Here is a 21,153-nt window from a genome sequence, read left to right as displayed (position 1 = left end):
TTCCAATGAATTAATATTTCACAGCTATAGCGTAGCAACAGGAAGTAAATGGGGTTCCATAGTCCCATCCTGCATCTGTTTTTTTTTAGCATTACCTGTGTGAACTGCAAGACCAGGGAATCAGAAGCGCAGTGCCAGGGGCAGCAAGAGGTAATCCAAGGGTAACAACTGTGAATCCTAGAGACCCCTAACTGATATCTGAATAGATTAACATATAACTTGGCTTGACATAAGAACTTCACTCAGAAAGGGTAGTTTTGTGCTTTTGTGTATTACGAGTTCCATAGGATATAATGGACTTGTAATATGGCGGGCAAGATATCCGTCACATTTGGGACAGATTAACCCCCTCCGCCAAAGTTGTAATCAGGCCCAAAGTGTCTTACCATTTGTACAGCAAAACCTTTAAGAATAGGATTTGCACAGTGCCACCCTTGCCAAGAAGTAAAATGACAAAAGCCTTTCACCATTCCAGGCACAGTATTATAGCTTTGGATTGGTATACCATCCAAGCCAATCTGGAATGAGCAAATTTAACATCTGGCACATGTTTCACTATCATTATAGTTCATCAGAGAGGTTTAGTTTTTTCCAGACACAAGGGAGCACCCAGTATAAGTAAGAGAAAACCTTTTCAGGATTAGAGTGATGCATAAAATATGCAAAACAGAAGAGAGAACTCTGGTAGTTCCCACTTTCAGGTGGAGAGCAACTCCAGTAAGAAGCACCCTGCAACACCAGCGACACTCTAGATTTCCTCACCTCAAATGTCTGTTTTTCTAGCAAGGTTTTTAAGCTCAGCGTAGATGGCACTGTTCTATTCTTCCAGAAAAGCGGTCCAGTTGAGTCCTTTGAGCAGCACTCCAGTCCTTCTGACAGAGTCCAGTTGTAGGTCCAGTAGAGTCTAAGTTGATGGGGGTCAGAGATCCAGTGTTAATACCTAAATGTGCCTTAAAAGTGGGGGAGACTTCAAAGAGTGATTTTGAAGTGCACCAGTTCCCTTTCAGCTCAGGCATGTCTGCCAGGCTCTCTGTGGGAGTTTATCAGTCCTTTGTGTGGGGTCAGGCTGCTACCCTTTGAAGTGTAAGTACAAGCCCCTCCACCCTTCCTGCCCAGGAAGACCCATCAGTATGTAGATGAATACAGATGCAGTTGAGTGTCCTGTATGTATGGCTGTCTGTATGGTATGCACAAGGGGAGCTGTCACACAGCACAGACGAGATGTGCATTGGAGACAGGCTGTAAGGCACATAGAGCAGTAAGAGCAGAGAAATGCCTACTTTCTAAAAGTGAAATTTCTAAAATACTAGACCATGAATTACAGCTTTAAAGTATTTTGAAGGAATTCTCTGAGCTGGCCTATGAGAGGAGCAGGCTTCACCACAATAGTGAAAAACGACTTTGGGAGTTTTTCACTACCAGGACGTGTAAAACTTAAATGTACATGTTCTGCCTTTCAAATACACTGCACCCTGCCCTGTGGATTGCATTGGGCCTACATTAAGGGTGTCATATGGAATAAAAGGGGAGTATGAGGCTTGGCAGAGGGTTTTAAATGCCAATTCGAGGTAGCAGAAAACTGCATGCACAGGTCTTGCAGTGGCAGGCCTGGGACACGGTTAAGGGGTTACTTATGTGGGTGGCACAATTAGTGCTGCAGGCCCACTATTAACATTTAATGTACAGGACCTGGGCACATGTAGTGCACCTTACTCAGGACGTATAGGTAAATTAAATATGTCAATTAGGTAGGAGTGAAAGGTACCCTGTGCACGAGAGAGAGCACAAGCACTTTAGCACTGGTCAGCGATGGTAAAGGGAGCAGAGTCCTAAAAGCAGAAAAAAACGTGATCAGAAATATGGAAGGAGGCAGGTGAAAAATGGGCAAAGACCACTTTAAGGCTGTCAGGTCCAACAATATATATTTGACAACACCTCATCTGTATCTAATGGAGGTTAACCACCTATAAAATATCAAGTTGAATAAAATTTGTTTAAAAAAGTGATGTTCCAGAAAAAAACTAGAAAAAAATAAAGACCAAAGAATTATCAGGAAAGCAGGAGAAACAGACTAACCTCAGGCTTCATATTAATTTAATTTGAGTGTCATATAGCATGTACGCTCTGCAATTTCTTCTGGGCTCATTTCGCTGCTCAAGTTTTATATGAACATCTATTATTTTCAGAAGATAGATTTTTTGTTGGCAATGGACTTAATTGCGAATAATGACTCGTGTCATGCATTATCTGAATACAGACCCACTTCCTCCTCCTGGATTTTACTTAGACTGCTTGCCTCAATATCCTTGGAAAGTCAATAGAACAAATGGAGAACAGGAGGCTGTAGGATACCTGTGGCAAATGACAGTTCTCACTGTGGATTCCATTCAATAACTTCTGGCTGCCCTAGAACTTTCTGTTTGGTTGCATGCCTTCCTGATCTGATTAGTTTATCATCGTTACAGCTCCCTGCACTTTCCTTTTTTCCCTTTTCTGATCCCCCCCCGGTTGAATGGGTTATGCAGGGTCCTTGATATTTTGCGTGCAGTTCTATGCTTCCTTACCTCATGCAGCTCTTTGGCTCTCATGGTGCCCTGGGGCTCCAAACCTCTATCCTATTCAATGTGGGGCTCAATGCAGCGCTTTCTGCCATAGAGTTTAATTACATTCATTATTGAACCTGCTGCCTCCTTCCTGAATGAGTTTAAGATTGTTACCTGTGCCTCTCTCGCTCCCTTACCCACTTTTCCACTGTTTTGTTTGGGTAAATATGAAGCATACTAATGTGCATATATAGATAGTTATACAGAGTAAAATACAATTCATATCACCATCATACATCAAGTAAAATCCATTCAAGCAAGGTAATTCAAAAACATTCAAATTCATCGTTCAGTAATACAACCTGGAATCAAATTGCTAAACTAGTCTATGATAGGACGCCATATAACCTTTAGGCCCAATTTAAGAAAAGTGGTGCTGCATCCAATGCAGCACCACTTTTCTTGAGCCCCTTAGCGCCCCCATACCTATTATTAATTAATATGTGGCGCACCATGGTGCAGAGTAGGGGCAATAGTGTCAACATTTTTACCCTATTGATGTACTGTGCAGGATTAGCACCAAACTTTGGTGCTAATCCTGCAGAGTACATAGGGGCCCATTGAAAACAATGGTATGCCCCCTTTTATTGCCTGCTCTGAGCAAATAGCTACTAAAAATGACAAAGTGGAATCTCTTAAATTCCACTGTGCCATTTTTGGGGTCCCCCTAATGGGGGAATGCCCCCCTTGTATACATTAGGCCTGGTGCAGGCATAATGTGGCACAAGGGGTTACAAAATGTTGTAAAGCATGCTTTGCGCCACTTTGTAACTATGGTGCAGCAAATGTGGCCTCCTAGAGCCACATTAGCGTCATAAAAAATGACATTAAAGTGGCACAAAGAGGCGCTACGCCCTCTTAAATCTGGGCCTTAGATTTTGCATGCATGGGTCACTTTGTATGACCAATAAATCTAAGCCACACAACAATAGAAATTCCTGCCACCAAGCTCCTGCATTTGGGGGTTCACCCTGAAGACATACATGAGCTATGTCTAATCTTGCACTAATTATAGCAAAGAAGAACACACTGACTTACATAAGAGGATACTATGTGAATGGCCGTGTTAAATCAGCTTAGGTTTCCATTGAATTTTTCGTTGTAAAGGCATTCCTGGTAAAGGCATTAGTGAACGGCATGCGTGGCTTCAGCATGCGACCTCCCTGGCTCCCCACCCAACCCTAAAAATTACCACAACCCCCCCACAGCCCGCTCCTAAAACCACCCCAACCTCCCACCCGGACCCCCCACCCCTGCCTCTGAAACCTAAAACCACCCCAACCCCGCCACTAAAATTACCGCAACCCCCCACCCACCCCACCCCTAAAACCTAAAGCCACCCCACCCCGTCCCTTAAACCTAAAACCACCCCAACCCGCCCCTAAAACCTCCCCAACCCCTCACCCCACCCCTAAAATTACAGTGACCCCCCCACCCCTGCCCCTAAAACCACCCCAACCTCCCACCCCGCCCCTAAAACCTAAACTACCCCAACTCCCACCCCCAAAAAGTAAAAATACACCAGATACCCCACCAAGCCCTAAAAACTAAAAATACCTGACCCCCACCCCTAAACCGAAACCACCCCACCACCAAAAACTAAAAATACCCCAACCCCCCACCCCTAAAACTAAAAATACCCAGCCCTAAAACTAAAAATGCCCTGAACCCCCCTCCCCTGCCCCTAAGCCATCCCAATCCCCCGCCTGAAAAACTAAAAATACCCCACCCCTAAAACCTAAACTACCCCAACCCCCACCCCCAAAAAGTAAAAACACCCCAGACCCCCCACTTTGCCCCTAAAACTAAAAATGCCCCGACACCCGCCCCTAAACCTAAACCACCCCCACCCCAAACCGAAACACTAAAAATACCCTGACCCCCCACCCCACCCCTAAAACTAAAAATGCCCGACCCCCCTCCCCGCCCCTAAACCACCTGACCCCCAACCCCTAAGAACTGAAAATACCCCTACCCCGCCCCTAAGACAAAAAATGCAACACGAACCAGAACGACGCAGCCCGACTTCGCATCGAGAAGATCGACTCAGCGCCAGCATAGCGACCGGAAATTCAACGCACCGCCATTTGGATCGAGCCATGCGGTAGAAATGTCCACGCAACGCCCACCGAATTGACGCAGCTCCTGTGAATTCGTCCTGCCAGTGCAGGAAATCCACGCATCGTCCCCAGGATGTCCGAAAACCCCGTAACCCAGAGAGGATCCCCAACCAAGCACCGAAAATCGATGCGCAGTCATCCCTGCATGAAAACGAAAAGATGCATCGCCGTGTACGGCCCGAGAAATCGACGCACACCCCTTTGTTTCCACGCATCTCCTCCTCTGCGGTTCTTCGCGGAGATTTTGCACATGAACCAGGTACCAGGTACTTTGTGCTTGAAAGAGACAATTATTGCTTTCAAAAGACTTAAGACCCTTTATACCACTTTTACAGTGACATCTCAACATATGCTTATTGCATTTTAATCGTTTTGACCTGCGTCTTAAGGGATAAATATTATATATTTTTCTAAACACTGTGTGGTGTATGTTTGTGGTGCTATACTGTGTTAATATATGATTTATTGCACAAATACTTTACACATTGCCTTCTAAGTTAAGCCTGACTGCTCAGTGCCAAGCTACCAGAGGGTGGGCACAGGGTAATTTTGATTGTGTGTGACTTACCCTGACTATAGTGAGGGTCCTTGCTTGGACAGGGGTAACCTGACTGCCAACCAAAGTCCCTATTTCTAACATTGGTGATGAGAAGTGAGGATAGGGCTTGTATTTGTGCAGCGACATACAGTAGCTAAGTATTCACTATCTGCCCACAGTTGAAGGTCAACTTGATTTTTTTAAACCTTTTTCTGCAATTTCGTTTTTCCTGACAACATATCTCTGGCTGGGTCTCAAGCAGGAGATGAAGATTTTGATCTGCCCATGCTGGAGACCTACACTGTTAAACAGCTGAAGGGGTTCTGCAGGGATATGGGAGTCTCTACCCAGATAGCCTGCAGAAAGGAGGAATTCCAAATGGTGCTTAGGGCCTGGGTAGAAGCCCACTCTGAGGAGAATGTTGAGGAGGAGGGTCCAGAGGATGGCCCCTCAGAGGATTTTATGCCATCAGTGGATGAAGTTACCACTGCAACTGTGCCCCCTGCCAAACCAGGGAGCAGTGTCTATGATCAGGGCCTAACCTCAGAGGAAAGGAGAGAAGATAGTGAATTTCAATTGCAAATGGCAAGGTTAAAGATTGTAGCTCAACAGGACGAAAGGAGGGCAGAGAGAGAGAGAATCCAAACAGGCTGAAGATGAAAGAGCAACCAAGCAGATTGAAGCTGAGAGAACTGAGGCTGCAGCTGAGAGAGCCTTGGATGAGAAGAAATTTTTGTTGGCTCATAAACTGAGTCTCTAGAAGCTGGAGATCAAGGCGAGACAGTCTGAGTCCAGCAGTGATGGTGGCAGCATACGTGCAGGACCTGTTGAGGAGAAAAAGGTTTGTATACTCAAGAATGTGGTGCCAAGTTATATGGTGGGAGATGACATTGATAAGTGGTTGGCTGCCTATGAAGTTGCACTAAGGGCCCATGGACCTCTGAGGAGCAATGGGGGGCGGCCTTGTGGTTTTATGTACCAGCAGTGGGGAGGGACACACTTCTTACCCTAGATCCACATGATCAGAATATCTATGCACCCATGAAAGCCGCTTTATTGGCCAAGTTTGCACTGACCCCTGAGAAATACCACTGTAACTAAAAAGAGAGGGAACAGGGAGATTGATGGTCCAGTGTACAGCCTCCCGAATATAACCTATAACAATTATAAAGTACACTGTTCCAAAAATGTTAAAGTGAGACACAAATAAAACACAGGGGAACTTGGTAGCTAGGAGCAGAAGAGCCCTCACACACCCAATAGGATGTCAAGCTTCATCACTGGGCAAGCTCAGACCAGCACTGCAATGTCTGATTGGCCACCCCTTTAAGAAAAGAGAGTGGCTCTTAGCCGGAGATCTATTACCAATGGTAGTTATGCCAAGGATGAACACAAACTATAGGTGTATACAGGGGAGAAAAGTGAAGAGTAAAATTGGCTCTAAACCGTAACCATCACATTTAATAATTCAGAATATGGTTTAGACCAAGATTAAAAAATGATATAGGGAGTGCTTATGGAGATAAAGCTCAACCACACTCTCATTCCATGTATGTAAAGGGAGGTGGACAATATCCAAACTCCGATAGTGCTAGGTCGACATGTTTCACATCTGGGTGGTCACACAGGATCCAGTGACGCTTCTTCAGGACCAAAAACATAACTTCTCCTGATAATATTACATAGACCTAAATAGGATTCAATTAAGCAGATATTTTCCGGTCATTTACCCGTACCAACTGCGCATCATGGTCAGTCTAGTCGCCAAGTCGCCCATCCCAAATTAAAATAAAGGCTCCATAGGAATGCACGTGCCCAGAAACAGGTATGCGGTATCCCGTTGCTTCTGATTCAGACCGGGGACCTACCTGGGGGCCGCGTTCCTGCATACTGAGAAATACAATCAGAGGTTTAGGGACAGCACCAAACTTTCCACACAGACTTGGGTAGACTGTTTTGATTACTCCAATAAGGCACTGAATGGATGGGTGCGGGCAGCAAAGTAAATTATTACAAAGGGTTATACGATCTGATTCTGAGAGAGCATATGCTTAGTATTTCTTTTACTGAGTTGCGCCAGCACTTAGTAAATAGTAAGCTGATCCCAGGAAGCTTTCTAAGGAAGCGGACCTTTGGTTAGCACTAGAGTGTCCAAAAAGGCATCTGGGGGGGACACCCACAAAGGTGGTCAGGGTTCCCAACAGAAGAAAGAGGGGGGAAAAAAACTTAAAAATAAGGAACACTCAAAAGGCCCCCAAAACAATTCTCAAGAGGGGTGGTAATCATTCCTCTTATAAGTTTGATAAGAAACCATGGTACTTTGATAAGAAGTTAGGGAAGTTCATCCCTAAATGCTTAGAGTGCTACCAGCATGGACACTCTAAAGGCCACTCTCAGTGTTCCAAGAGAGCACAGTCCACCACTGGAAGACGGACACCTGGGTTGGCTACTGTAGCACTCAGGGGGAGATATTCCCAGTTAGCTTTGGGGGGCAGACAGAGATGTCCCTAGTATCCCTGGGAGATAAGGAGATGGTGCCAAAAGCCCACATGCCTGCCAATACTTCAAAGTATAGGCAGGGGCTCACCATTGACGGGCAAAGGGTGGAGGCTATGTGTGACACAGGAGCCAGTATGATTACTGTCAAGAGTCAGCTGGTGTCAGCAGAGCAGATAGTCCCTAATACATTCCACCAGGTCATAGTCACTGACAATCGTGAGAGTCATGTACCAGTGGCTCTGGTTCCCTTTGAGTGGGGGGGTCTCTGGTACTCTGAAAGTAGCTGTGAGTCCTGACATGCCTGTAGATTGTCTGTTAGGCAATGATCTAGAGCATACTGTCTGGAAAGAGGTAGAGCTCAGATCCCACCTGGAGATGTTAGGTTTGCCTGAGTAGGTCTGCATGACTACAAGGACCATGGCTGCCCGGAAAGGGAGTCAAGGGCGCCTGGAGCCTGGAACAATGGCCCAGACAGCTGCAAAAAGGAATGGCAAGAGGTGTGGGAAACCCGCCTTGGATGTTCCCACATTAGTGGACGGTGTTCCTGAGAAGAAGGAGGGCCCTGAACCAACCGGAGAGGACATTGCTGACCTGGGCAACCTGCCTGAACTTGCTGGCTGGCAAGTAGACGGGGGGCCAACCAGGGCAGAATTCTGCAAAGCGCAGAAAGAATGCCCCACCCTTGAGGGTCTGAGGCAACAGGCCGCAGCCCAAGCAGCTGGTGAAGCCTCTGGCGATCACCACATCTACTGGGAGAATGATCTCCTTTACAGTGAGCCTAAGGCTCAGGCTATTGGGGCAGCACGTGTGCTCGTGGTCCCCCAGTGTTACCGGGCCTTCCTACTGGTTCTGGCTCACAACATCCCCCTGGCAGGACATTTGGGCAAAGACAAGACATTTGCCAGGCTTGTCACCCACTTCCATTGGCCTACAATGCGAGTAGCCTCAGATACTTTCTGCAGGGCCTGCCCCACCTGCCAGGCTAGTGGGAAGACAGGGAAAAGGCTTAAAGCCCCCCTGATCCCACTCCCCATTGTTGGCTCCCCCTTTGAAAGGGTGGGCATTGACGTCATTGGTCCCTTGGACCCCAAAACTTACTTGGGCAATAGGTTTATCCTGGTTTTGGTGGACCATGCCACCAGCTATCCAGAGGCAATCCCTCTGAGAACAGTGACTGCACCGGTGGTGACCAGCGATCTGATGGGAATATTTACCCATGTGGGATTCCCTAAGGAAGTTGTGTCTGACAGAGGCACACACTTCATGTCGGCATCCATGAAGTCCATGTGGGATGAGTGTGGGGTGACCTACCAGTTTACCACCCCTTATCATATTCACTCCAATGGGCTTGTTGAGAGATTCAACAAGACTCTTAAAGGCATGATCACTGGCCTACCTGAGGCTATGAGGCGTAAGTGGGACGTCCTCTTGCCATGCCTGCTCTTTGCTAATAGGGAGGTGCCCCAGAAGGGGGTGGGGTTCAGCCCCTTTGAGCTTCTCTATGGTCACCCTGTCAGGGGACCGCTAAGCATAGTTAAAGAGGGCTGGGAGAAAGCTCCCAAGACACATCCCCAGGATGTGGTCAGCTACATGCTGGCCCTCCGCAACCAAACCCAACGCCTCTGGAAGCAGGCCAAAAGTAAGCTTGAGGCCAGTCAAGAGGTGATGAAGGAGTGGTATGACCGGAAGGCTACTCTGGTCGAGTTCTCACCTGAAGGCAAGGTTTGGGTAATGGAGCCAGTAGAGCCTAGAGCTATCCAGGACCTCTGGTCTAACCCATTTGAAATCAATGAGAGGAAGGGGGATGCCACTTACCTAGTGGACCTCAAGACCCCTAGACACCCCCTAAGGGTTCTCCACCATAACCGACTCAAGCCTCATTTTGAGAGGTCTGAGTTCAGTATGCTCCTTGTGACAGATGAAGGCATGGAAGAGGAGAGTGAACCTCTCCCCGACCTCCTCTCTGCCAAAGAAGGTGATGGGTCAGTGGAGGGTGTCAATCTCTCTGACTCCCTGACTCTGAATCAGAGAGGAGACCGCTATGAGTTGTTTGAGCAGTTCTCTTCCCTGTTTTCCCTTACTCCTGGACTCACCCATTTGTGTGTCCATGATATTGACACGGGAGACAGTCCCCCTGTTAAGAACAAAATTTACAGGTTGTCAGATTAGGTGAACGCCAGCATCAAGGAGGAGGTCTCCAAGATGTTGGCCCTAGGGCTTATTGAGAGGTCCAGCAGTCCCTGGGCCAGCCCTGTGGTGTTGGTACCCAAGGCTGCTGCACCCGGTGCCAAGCCAGAACTACGGTTCTGTGTAGACTACCAGGGTCTCAGCTCAGTCACACGGACTGACGCTCACCCCATCCCCCGAGCTGATGAGCTCTTAGACAGGCTAGGCGACTTTTGATCTCACATCAGGGTACTGGCAGATCGCCTTGACTGAGGGGACTAAAGAGAGATCTGCATTTTCCACACCTGATGGCCAATACTAGTTCTGGGTGATACCCTTTGGGTTGAAAAATGCCCCCACTACCTTCCAACGGTTGGTCAACGGGTCCTAGGTGGCAAGGATTCCTTCTGCGCAGCCTACCTAGATGACATAGCCGTCTATAGTTCCAGCTGGGAGGAACACCTGCTCAAGGAGGTGCTTCAGGCTCTGCTACAGGCAGGCCTGACCATCAAGGCTAGTAAGTACCAGATTGGGCAGGGTTCCGTGGTATACTTGGTACACCAAGTAGGTGGTGGCAAGGTGCAGCCACTCCAGGCCAAGATTGAAACTAACAAGGCCTGGCAACCACCTAGAACACAGACCGAAGTGAGAGCCTTCTTAGGCCTCACTGGATACTACCGTAGGTTTGTCAAGGGCTATGGATTCATCGTTACACCCTTGACAGAACTTACCTCCAAAAATCAACCTAGGTTGGTAAATTAGACAGAAGCTTGTCAGAAAGCCTTTGATTCCCTGAAGGAAGCCATGTGCGCGGCCCCCATGCTTAAGTCCCCTGACTACTCCCAGTAATTTATTGTGCAGACAGATGCTTCCGAGCATGGCATAGGGGCTGTTCTAGCACAGCTAAATGAGGAGGGCCTAGACCAACCAGTAGTCTTTAAGAATAAGACTATTACCACAGGAACGGAGGTGGAGTGCTATTGAGAGAGAAGCATTTGCTGTGGTCTGGGCACTGAAGAAGCTGAGACCATACCTAATTGGGACTCACTTCCGGGTTCAGACAGACCACAGGCCCCTCAGATGGCTCATGCAGATGAGGGGTGAGAATCCTAAACTCTTGAGGTGGTCCATTTCCCTACAGGGGATGGACTTTACAGTGGAGCATCGCCAGGGGGTTGACCACGCCAACGCTGATGGTCTCTCCAGATACTTCCGCCTTAGCAAAGAGAGCTCCCAGGAGGTTGGGTAGCTCTCCCCACTTTCAGCTGAGGGGGACACATGTTAGACCTGACAGCCTTAGGGTGGTCACCCCTAACTTTTTTCCTGCCTCCCTCCACTTTTTAGATACTGTTTTTACTGGTTTTAAGACTCTGTGCACCTTACCACTGCTAACCAGTGCTAAAGTGCATATGTTCTCTCCCTTTAAACATGGTAACATTGGATCATACCCAATTGGACTATTTAATTTACTTCTAAGTTCCTAGTAAAGCGCATTATATGTGCCCAGGGCCTGTAGATTAAATGCTTCTAGTGGGCCTGCAGCACTGATTGTGCCACACACTTAAGTATCTCCTTAACCTTGTCTCAGGCCTGCCATTGCCATTTAAACAGGGCCGCTGCCCCTACCAAGTCAGACACTTCCTGGAGAAGAGAACCTGAACCAGAACTTACATCCTGCCCAGAAGAACAGCCTGGCTGCCCAAAGGACTCACCTGTCTGCTTTCTGTGAAGGACTGCTGCCTTGCTGTTGCCCTGCTGCCTTGCTGCTCTCTGGCTGTGGTGAGAAGTGCTCTCAAAGGGCTTGGATAGTGCTTGCCTCCTGTTCCCTGAAGTCTCAGGACCAAAAAGACTTTGTCTCTACAAGAAGGACTCCTTGTGCGTTGAAGTTCGATGCACAGCCTGCCAGAAAAGACACACAGCCTGCACCGCGGTGAAAACACTGCATGCCGAACCGGAACAACGTAGCCCAACTTCACATCGAGAAGATCGACACAGCGCCAGCGTAGTGCCTGCAAATCTGAGGCAGGGCCCACTGGATCGACGCACAGCCGAGCCGGAACGATGCAGCCCAACTTCCAGAGGGGAATCGACGCAGCTCCTGTGACTTCGTCCTGCCAGCGCAGGAAATCCATGCATTGTCCCCGGGGCATCCGAAAACCCCGCAGCCCGGAGAGGATTCACAACCGAGCGCCAGAAATCGTCGCGTAGCTGTCCCTGCATGAAAATAAACAACGCATCACCGTGTGCGGCTTGAAAAATCGATGTACACCCCTTTGTTTCCACGCATCTCCTCCTCTGCGGTCCTTTGCAGAGATTTTGCACGCAAACCAGGTACTTTGTGCTTGAAAGAGACATTTCTTGCTTTTAAAAGACTTAAGACACTTTATATCACTTTTACAGTGATATCTCAACATATACTTATTGCATTTTAATCATTTTGACCTGCATCTTATCGGATGAATATTATATATTTTTCTAAATGCTGTGTGGTGTATTTTTGTGGTGCTTTACTGTGTTAGTGTATAATTTATTACACAAATACTTTACACATTGCCTTCTAAGTTAAGCCTGACTGTTTGGACAGGGGGTAACCTGACTGCCAACCCAAGACCCCATTTCTAACATTAAGAAAGAAGGAAAATGAATGAAAGCAAGAAAGTGGGAAAGAGGGAAAGAAAGAAAGACAGGAGTGAGAGAAAGAAATAACTAAGAAAAGAAGGCATGAAATATTAATATGATAGGCACTGGTTATCCTCCTGGGCAAAGTTCAGTAAAGACCTATTGGTGAAATTGAACCCAGAATAAGGGTGTCCGAAGAACTGTCTGATTTTAAATTCATGTGTATAATATTGAAGCTTTTGATAGCTTAATGCAGAAAAGTTTCAAGTGAATGCAGTCTGTTAAGCTGTGGAATACCAGCAGACAGATAAAGGACACTCCAAAAGGAATTTACAGCAGCATTTGCTCAGAAACAGGAACTCAGGAAGTGCGGAATGTAGCCTGTGCCATCACCAGGCTCACGGATATAAAGCACCCTGCTCTAACATCAGACTCTGAACACCAAGGGGCCTATTTATACTCTGTTTGCGCCGAATGTGTGTCAAAAATTTTGATGCACAATCGGCGCAAACCCTGCCCCATATTTATACTTTGACGTCCGACGCAGCGGGCGTCAAAGTTCCACCATGTCCGCCATTTTTTGGAAGGGGGAACCAGCCTTGCGTTAATTATATGCAAGGTAGGCATTCCCTTCCAAAAAATGACTTTAAGGCCTGTGCCCCATATTTATACTGTGATGTCATTTTGACGCACAGGAGGGGGCAGGCCTTAAAAAAACGACGCACAGCCTGATGGGCGCTGTTTTTTAACGCCTGGGTCAGGGCAGGCGTTAAGGGACCTGTGGGCTCAGAAGGAGCCCAGAGGTGCCCTCCCATGCCCCCAGGGACACCCCCTGCCACCCTTGCCCACCCCAGGAGGACACCCAAGGATGGAGGGACCCATCCCAGGGAAGTTGAGGTAAGTTCTGGTAAGTATTTTTTTCCGTATTTTTTTTGTGGCATAGGGGGGCCTGATTTGGGCCCCCCTACATGCCATTATGCCCAATGACCATGCCCAGGGGACTTAGGTCCCCTGGGCATGGCCATTGGGCAAGGGGGCATGACTTCTGTCTTTGCTAAGACAGGAGTCATTCCCATGGGGGTTGTGCGTCAAAAAAAAAATGGCGCAAATCGGGTTGAGGCCTGAATTTTGCCTCAGACCTGACTTGCCCCATTTTTTGACGCCCAACCTCCATTTTCCCATATGCCGGCGCTGCCTGGTGTGAGTCATTTCTTTTGACGCACACCAGTCCGCAGCGCCGGCTAACGTCATTCCATAAATAAGGCGCCCACATGGCGCGTTGGAATGGCGTTAGCCGGCGGTAAAAATTTTGACGCGCAACTGCGTTGGCGCGGTTGTGCGTCAAAAAGTATAAATATGGGCCAGAAAGTGATAGATGAGAACCAAAAACCTTGGTACAGAAGGGAACTAGCTTGTGTGCTGATGTGCTGCTTGTGAAAGAGCAAACTGCAGTCTCAAAGTGAAGTTATCCAGAGGCTGAATTGGGCTGAACCACTGCCCCCTCCTGTATGCCATTGTAGGTGGAAGGAAAGTGTGAATGACATACAAACAGATCAGTGGATGAAGAAAGCTGATTGAAAGCCCCTTTAAATAAGTGTATTGTACATATATTTTGTGTTGAAAATCAAAGGGCATGACTAACACCAGAAATAAAAATGTGAAATATTTCCTGGTGTTTGTAATTCAGATCCTTTGTTTGATGTTTGCCTGATTAAACTAAAAATAATGTAATAAGCTCAGATGTTAGTTAGCTGGACATAAAATGATAAAATACAGCAATTTCGAATGCATCTTTACCCTCTGGAAATAAATAAAGAATTAATGAATGAACAGAAATCAGTGTTTTGGGGCCAGTGTAATGTTTATTTTCACTTTACTATCAGCACAGAGGGATTTATGTATGTGCACAAGGTAGTGTTGTGTACAGTGGCCCTGAGTAACTTGGAGTACTTGCGAGTTCTGAGCTCGATCCACACACCAACTTTAGGGCCAGATTTACAAGACCCTAGCAGCACAATTGTGTCATTTTGTTTGCTAATGTGGCTCTAGGAGGCAATTTTCACCATGCCAGATTTACAAAGTGGCTCAATATATGCATTGTGCCTCTTTGCACCCCCTTGCACTACATAATGCCTGTGTCAGGCGTAATGTATGCAAGGGGAGCATCTGAGGTTAGGAGGCCCGCAAAATGGCACAGTGAAATCTACAAGATTTCACTGTGCCATTTTTGGCATAATTTTTAATGCCTGCTCAATGCATGTGTTAAAGTGACACACCCATTGTAATCAGTGGGCCTCCTTGCACTTTGCTGCAGTAGTGTCAAAATGTTTGACACTAGTACAGCAAAGTGCCACAATAGTATCAAACCTTTTGACGCTATTGGACTAACGCGTGTCATGATGCATGTACTGTAAATACAGTTCACCCATGGTGTCGCTAGGTAGGGCAGGGGCAATGCAAGAAATGTGGAGCATCAGCACTGATGCACCAGTTTCTTGCAAATATGCTCCTCAGTGCATAATGGTCTCCATTTAGGAGTGAAAGCTGCTCACATAGGGTGACCCTGCACCCATAAATCTGTGTACTCATATCCAGTGTCACCCTACAATGGAGTGATATTGCTGATGAGTGAATCCCGCAGAGAGGGTGGGAAATGGACGTTCCACGGCAGGGTTGAACTTTGGCAAACAACCAACTGAGGGTCTGTGGGAATTACTCAAGCGCCACAAAGAGGCTGAAAAAACAAATCCCTTTCCAGGGTGAGAATGGAAAGAGAACGCACCAATAAAAGGGAGGGCTACAGAGGAAGGAGTTTCTCTACAGGAAAATTATTTGTGCACATGAAGATTTCAGTTGCACTAAAAATAAAAAATCCTGCCAGTGTGCAAAGTCAGTAAAATATTCTCTTGCTTACATGTACTACTAGCACAATTATGCATGCTGAAATGCACTTACATGTATGCAGTTCAGCATCCGCAAAAACCTTACCTTTTACCGATGCTGAGCGGCATGGGACATTTTATTTTTTTTAAATGTGCAATTATGTTGCTAATGCAGGTGCATTGACATCCTTGCGTGTGGCAGCGCATGCGCTTCGCTTTTTAAAAACTTTTCTGTTCCGAGTTAGATTGGTTTAACAAAAATAAAGAAATTGGACTAGTGTGACATAGTTTGTTAAGACTGATCTATATAAACACGTTAACACATTTATAAATATCCTTAAAATGTGAATCCTGGCGGCGCGTTGTTCATTTTAATACAACATGTTATTATCTATTTTTATGTGTACTTGGATGCCGTGCCTCCGTGCTAAAATGACAAATAAATACCGATTCTGAAGCAATCAGGAGCCTCGAAGGTAAATAAATGATGCGGAAATGCTTCTTTTATTTTGGTGAAAGGCTCATGTTTTGCTCCTGAACCTAAACTGGTTTGCATTTGTTGTTTTGTTTTTTTGGAATAAGAAAGTGACGCTAGAGTTTGAGGTGTACTTCTGGAATCGGAGAAGGGCACGCAGGTGTGATAGTGAGCCATTATAAAGTGTTCTGAGGATGCTGCAATCAGAGCCAGTGCAACACTGAAATCACTGCAGGATACTGTTTGGGGATGCTCGAACAAACGGCCAAAGCAGTGCCCCACAGTGCAACAAATAACTCCAGGAAAGTCATTGCTTGGGATAAGAGAGTGCCCAAACGGAAAAATGTCATTTTGTTTGGGGGCTCCACAAATGCCTACATAATTGCTGGCTAAACGTGATGTGCCCTAGTGGCAAGAGCTGCAGAGTTTAGAGTCTGTGGATCCCTGTCCGGGTACTAATCTCAGCACTTGGATCAACATGGTGATCCTCTCCCCACACCAAGGACTCTGCCAAGACCAACCTCCACGATGGAATGAAGGCCATCTCTGAATGGATGAAGTGCAGCTGTCTGAAACTGAATTCCGACAAGACGGAAGTCCTTATCTTCTGCTCCACCCCCTCCGAATGAGATGACTCCTGGTGGCCTGCCACTCTCGGATACGCTCCGACTCCCACCGACCATGCACGCAACCTCGGATTCATCTTGGACCCCTCACTATCCATGACCCAGTAAATCAATGCCATCTACTCCTCCTGCTTCAACACCCTCCACATGCTCTGAAAGGTCTACAAATGAATACCCACTGAAACCAGAAGAACAGTCACCCAAGCCCTCGTAAGCAGCAAACTGTACTACGGCAATGCCCTCTACGAAGGAAACACAGCCAAACTCCAGAAGGGGCTGCAACGGACCCAGAACGCCTCCGCATGCCTCATCCTGGACATCCCCCACCACTGCCACATCACAGACCACCTGAAAAACCTGCACTGGCTCCCAGTCAACAAGAGAGTCACCTTCAAACTCCTCACCCACGCTCACAAAGCACTGCACAATACCAGACCAGAATACCTCAACAGACGACTCTCCTTTTACACCCTCACCTGTCATCTTCGCTCCGCCGACCTCACCCTCACAACCGTCCCACGCGTCTGCAGAACTACAACCGGTGGTAGATCATTTTCACACCTCGCTGCCAAATTGTGGAGCACTCTTCCCACCCACCTGCGCCCGACCATAGACCTCCTTACCTTCAGGAAACTTCTCAAGACCTGGCTGTTCGAGCATTAGCAGCACCATCCCCCCGTTTCCCCCCCCCTCCCCTCCTCAGTGCCTTGAGACCCTAAATGGTGAGTAGTGTGCTTTACAAATTCCTGATCGATTGATTCCGCACAAATTACTTGCCATGCACAAAACTGTAAAATTAAATTAATTGTGTAATCCCTCTCGCTGTGCAAGATCACCTCTTGTTCCTTCACAATTAATATACAGCTAGGTTTGTGCTATGTAAATACCAAGACATGCATAATTAGACGAAGGGGTTTGTATGGGGCGTTTTTAGTTTTGAGGCCATGTCACAGGGAAACTGTGGGATATAATATTATTTTCCTTGGACAACTGTTGTTACTAAGAGCATTGTGTCCAATGCCTAGATATTTATAATTCCGCATTTAGAATTACATATCAACTAACGCTGTCTGATCCTAGGGAGCACGTGAAACCACAATACCAGTTTTACGTGTCACTGCACTGTGAAGATGTCATCCTCACACCAAGAAAGCATACGGCTGTTTAGTTAGGGGTGTAGCTTCCACTGGTGCAGATGGCGCAGTGACACTGGGGCCCACTGAACCCTGATTATTACTGTATTTCATAGTTTCCTTCCTTTCTTTAGGAACATGACACGCTTAGCCTCCTACATTTTTCATGTGTTCCAATAGTGTACACAGTTCCGACTGCTGAATGTGTACCTTTGTAAACAACATGGGTCTGATTAATAACGTTTTTTTTCCGCAGCATGAGAGTAAGTTAAATCTGGAATGTCAAAAAGGTTGCTAATGCACAGAGTTAGGGACCTCCGACCATGCAGATATGCCATCCACCTGTACTTGTTTTCTACAGCATATGCAGAAGTGGCACCTAGGCCCTGATTGTGAGTGCCTTCGAGTGGTGGCGAGGACATATTTATCACAAGTGGTACATACCATCATCTCTGGGGCATTTAAACCCAACAAACTTTTCTGGCCCAAGTGCGTGTTCTATTAAAATGAAAGACGTCCATCCTATCCAAAAACTTTGGATCCGCCGTCCTGTCTCACACTTCAATGGGGGAAAGGTCTGAACAAAAAAGCTCAGCCTTCTATGAGAGCTCCCCTATTCAAAGCCACTCATATCATCAGAAAAGATAAGAGGTCAGACCACAACACTCCCACGTTGAAAGCTCTCCATGGTCCCCCCTGGAAAACAGTATCCCATACAACATAGCATGCTCAACTGTGCCCTGGCTCCAGGAAACTAAAAAGCTATTAGCGTTGTAAAGTCCTAAATGGACTTTTCTTGCCACATAAAATGCAAAGTAATAGTTTTACATAAGAAAACCGATTTCAAGTGCCTCGGCATGAGTATGAAGCACGATGGAGAGGCACAAAAGGAAACAGAAGTTTGCTCGCAGTCAAAGTATCGGCAAATATGCAATTATCCATGTAGCAGGGTCGATGTCATGCAAAGCGCTCGACTACTGCTCAGCAACATCGCGCTGTGTAGGAAGTAAAAAAAAAAGTAGTCCAGAAGCCATGCAGAAATCATGGAGCCTAGTATGTATTCAGTAGTTGGTTGGTGCACTCGAGGAGGGCTAAAAACCTAAAAAGGCATGGTGTATGCATGCCTGTGACAAATTAAATCATGCAAATTTTAAAAGGCAAGCCCACGAACCAATGAAAGTGATGGGTGTGACATGGGCATGGTTAAAAGCCCATAGAGAGATTACAATAGGGGTCAGAGCGCTTGCACGCTCGACCCTAAAACGAGAGAGGATCAGCGAAAGACAGAGAGAGAGAGACAGGGAGAGGGAAGTGTAAGTATTGAAAGGAAAAGATAGGGGATAGAAACATTGAGAGCGAGGGAAAGAGAAATAAATGAGAAAGATAAATCACCAGGAAGGGTTAGAGACAGATGAGAGTAAAATGTCGGAGAGCAATAGAAAACAATGAGAGTGACTGAGGGTGTTAGCGCGTCGGACCTTATTAAGTAAACTTACAAGGAGACGCATATAGGCCGATGGACGTTTTGACTGCACCCTTCCGAACACAAATCAATAACAGCAACAATCAATGACATCAATAAACAATAGGAGTCAGTAATTTGCACACCCCATGACCTTGCGGCCATGAATAACCACACATTTATGTAAAGCTTTGAATGCTTATGTCCCTATATTAACAATGCTAATGTCACGTAACTTAATCTAGAAATCAAATGATAAACATACAGAAACAATACTGGCTGCCCAAAAATCGCAATCTAATCAAAGCTTGAGACACTACACAGTCCAAAGTTACAGTGCAAATCAATAGCAAGAATAACTGCACAAAAGAAATGCTATACATTTAGATTCAGCAAAGAGAAGACATCAGTTGTCATCACACATACCGGACCTAATCAATGAGAACCCTAACTAACATCAGATTAGAATAGCATGTTTGGACTTCATGCAAAACAATTTAGTCACACAAATTTGAAAAAACATCTACTATGGCTCGATCAGAAGTAGCGGTTGGTGCCTGGGAACAAAAGCAAATAGACATAACAATCAGTAACATCATCTTATACCTGGCCTCAGTATGGTTCAGCAAGCTGTGACAGTCTTCGTCAATAGGACAGTAGTTTGGTAAGCAAGACATCAGGATTCAGCATTAGAGTTCAGAAAAGCAAAGTCTCTTCATTCAGTTTGGGAAAGAAAATCACTTAATGCTCAAGAAGAATTGGGAGAATGGCGTCTCTCCTCCCGGTGCAGTCCAACTAAGTTAGATTTCCTAAAACTACTTCCCACGTCCTCATTGGTGAAAGAATTGCATGTTTGCATTTAGTCCAATGAAAATAAACCTCCAAATCTAAAGTTTTACTAGTACATGGTTCACATGTTGATGATTGGCTCCTCTTCGCCTGTTCCCATTGTTTGGCTTGTCAGGTTTCAATACTGTTGCAGCTTATACTCCAGTCAGTGCATCCATTGTCTTCTCCTGGGAAGGTCAATCTTACACCTACTACACTAAACATTGTATCCCTAGCTAGTACAACATGTTCTACCAAGCAGTTCTCATGAGAAAGTATTTCAGCTCCAAGCATTTGGTCAGCACAGTGGAAAATCACAATTTAATTCTCTAAGCAGCCATTTTATAAGGCGCCTACAAAATGCAGCTTGACATGAGGCCGTGTAACTAGGCCCAAGACCTTGCTAAGTTAAAATCTAAGATTAATAAAGCTAATACATAGTACATAACCTATAATATGACATATTACTACTTTAATCAAACAAATGCTCAACATTTAACATTAATGCGCTATTAATAAGTATACCTTCTGAACATTGGAAGCCACTCAGGTGGGCGTCACTTCAAATGCATGCATTAATTTTCTCTAAGTTAATTCGTTTTCAATGCAAAGTCAACACTAAGAATACATGAATATTCATTAGTAAAATTCAGCATTAACAAGGGGTAGATTATAATGAGAGCGAACAGGGTGGGCTAAAGAGTAACAGAAAAGGTGCAGCGCCTATTCCTGTTTCAATTACATCTACAGGATAGTTTCTGAACTTGCATGAGGGGGTAAAAGTGAAAACTTAAAATTTAAAAAACAGATAAATTGCTACTAAAGTTGGGGCGGGTGGAGTCTGCATTGTATGTGACTGTCTACAAACACTCTCACTCCATCCATGTTATCTGTAGAGTATTCTTCGGGGTCTTGCTCTTCAAACCAATTACTCATCTTTAAAGCATGTGAACGTATTTGATTTTCGATGAATGAAAGGACCCTGACATTATTCGTCGGACACCACCACCAATGAAAAGTCTTTTCCTGGAAGGACATTGCGGATGGATTTATATATTTGGGTGCCTACGGTTCCTGGGGAGGAGCAGTGGGAAGCAGAGGTGGAACGTTTTGGAAGAAACTAAGATATTTCTTCTGCATCCTGCTGAGAGTGATAAGTCAATTATGCTAGATGCTCACACTTAAAATGTGTGCCAGTCTTG

The 21,153-nt window shown here is 46.0% G+C and overlaps 1 protein-coding gene across 1 annotated transcript in view; it reads left to right on the top strand.

Annotated features, from left to right (window-relative positions):
* LOC138246069 (uncharacterized) overlaps nucleotides 1-21,153 on the top strand; it is a 73,208-nt gene that overhangs the window by 41,455 nt on the left and 10,600 nt on the right. The gene's annotated exons all lie outside the window — the stretch shown is intronic.

The sequence above is a fragment of the Pleurodeles waltl genome, chromosome 7 (genome assembly GCF_031143425.1).
Source record: "Pleurodeles waltl isolate 20211129_DDA chromosome 7, aPleWal1.hap1.20221129, whole genome shotgun sequence".
Lineage (NCBI taxonomy): Eukaryota > Metazoa > Chordata > Amphibia > Caudata > Salamandridae > Pleurodeles > Pleurodeles waltl.
The sequence above is the reverse complement of the archived record's forward strand: the minus strand, read 5'-3'. Positions and strand labels throughout refer to the sequence as shown.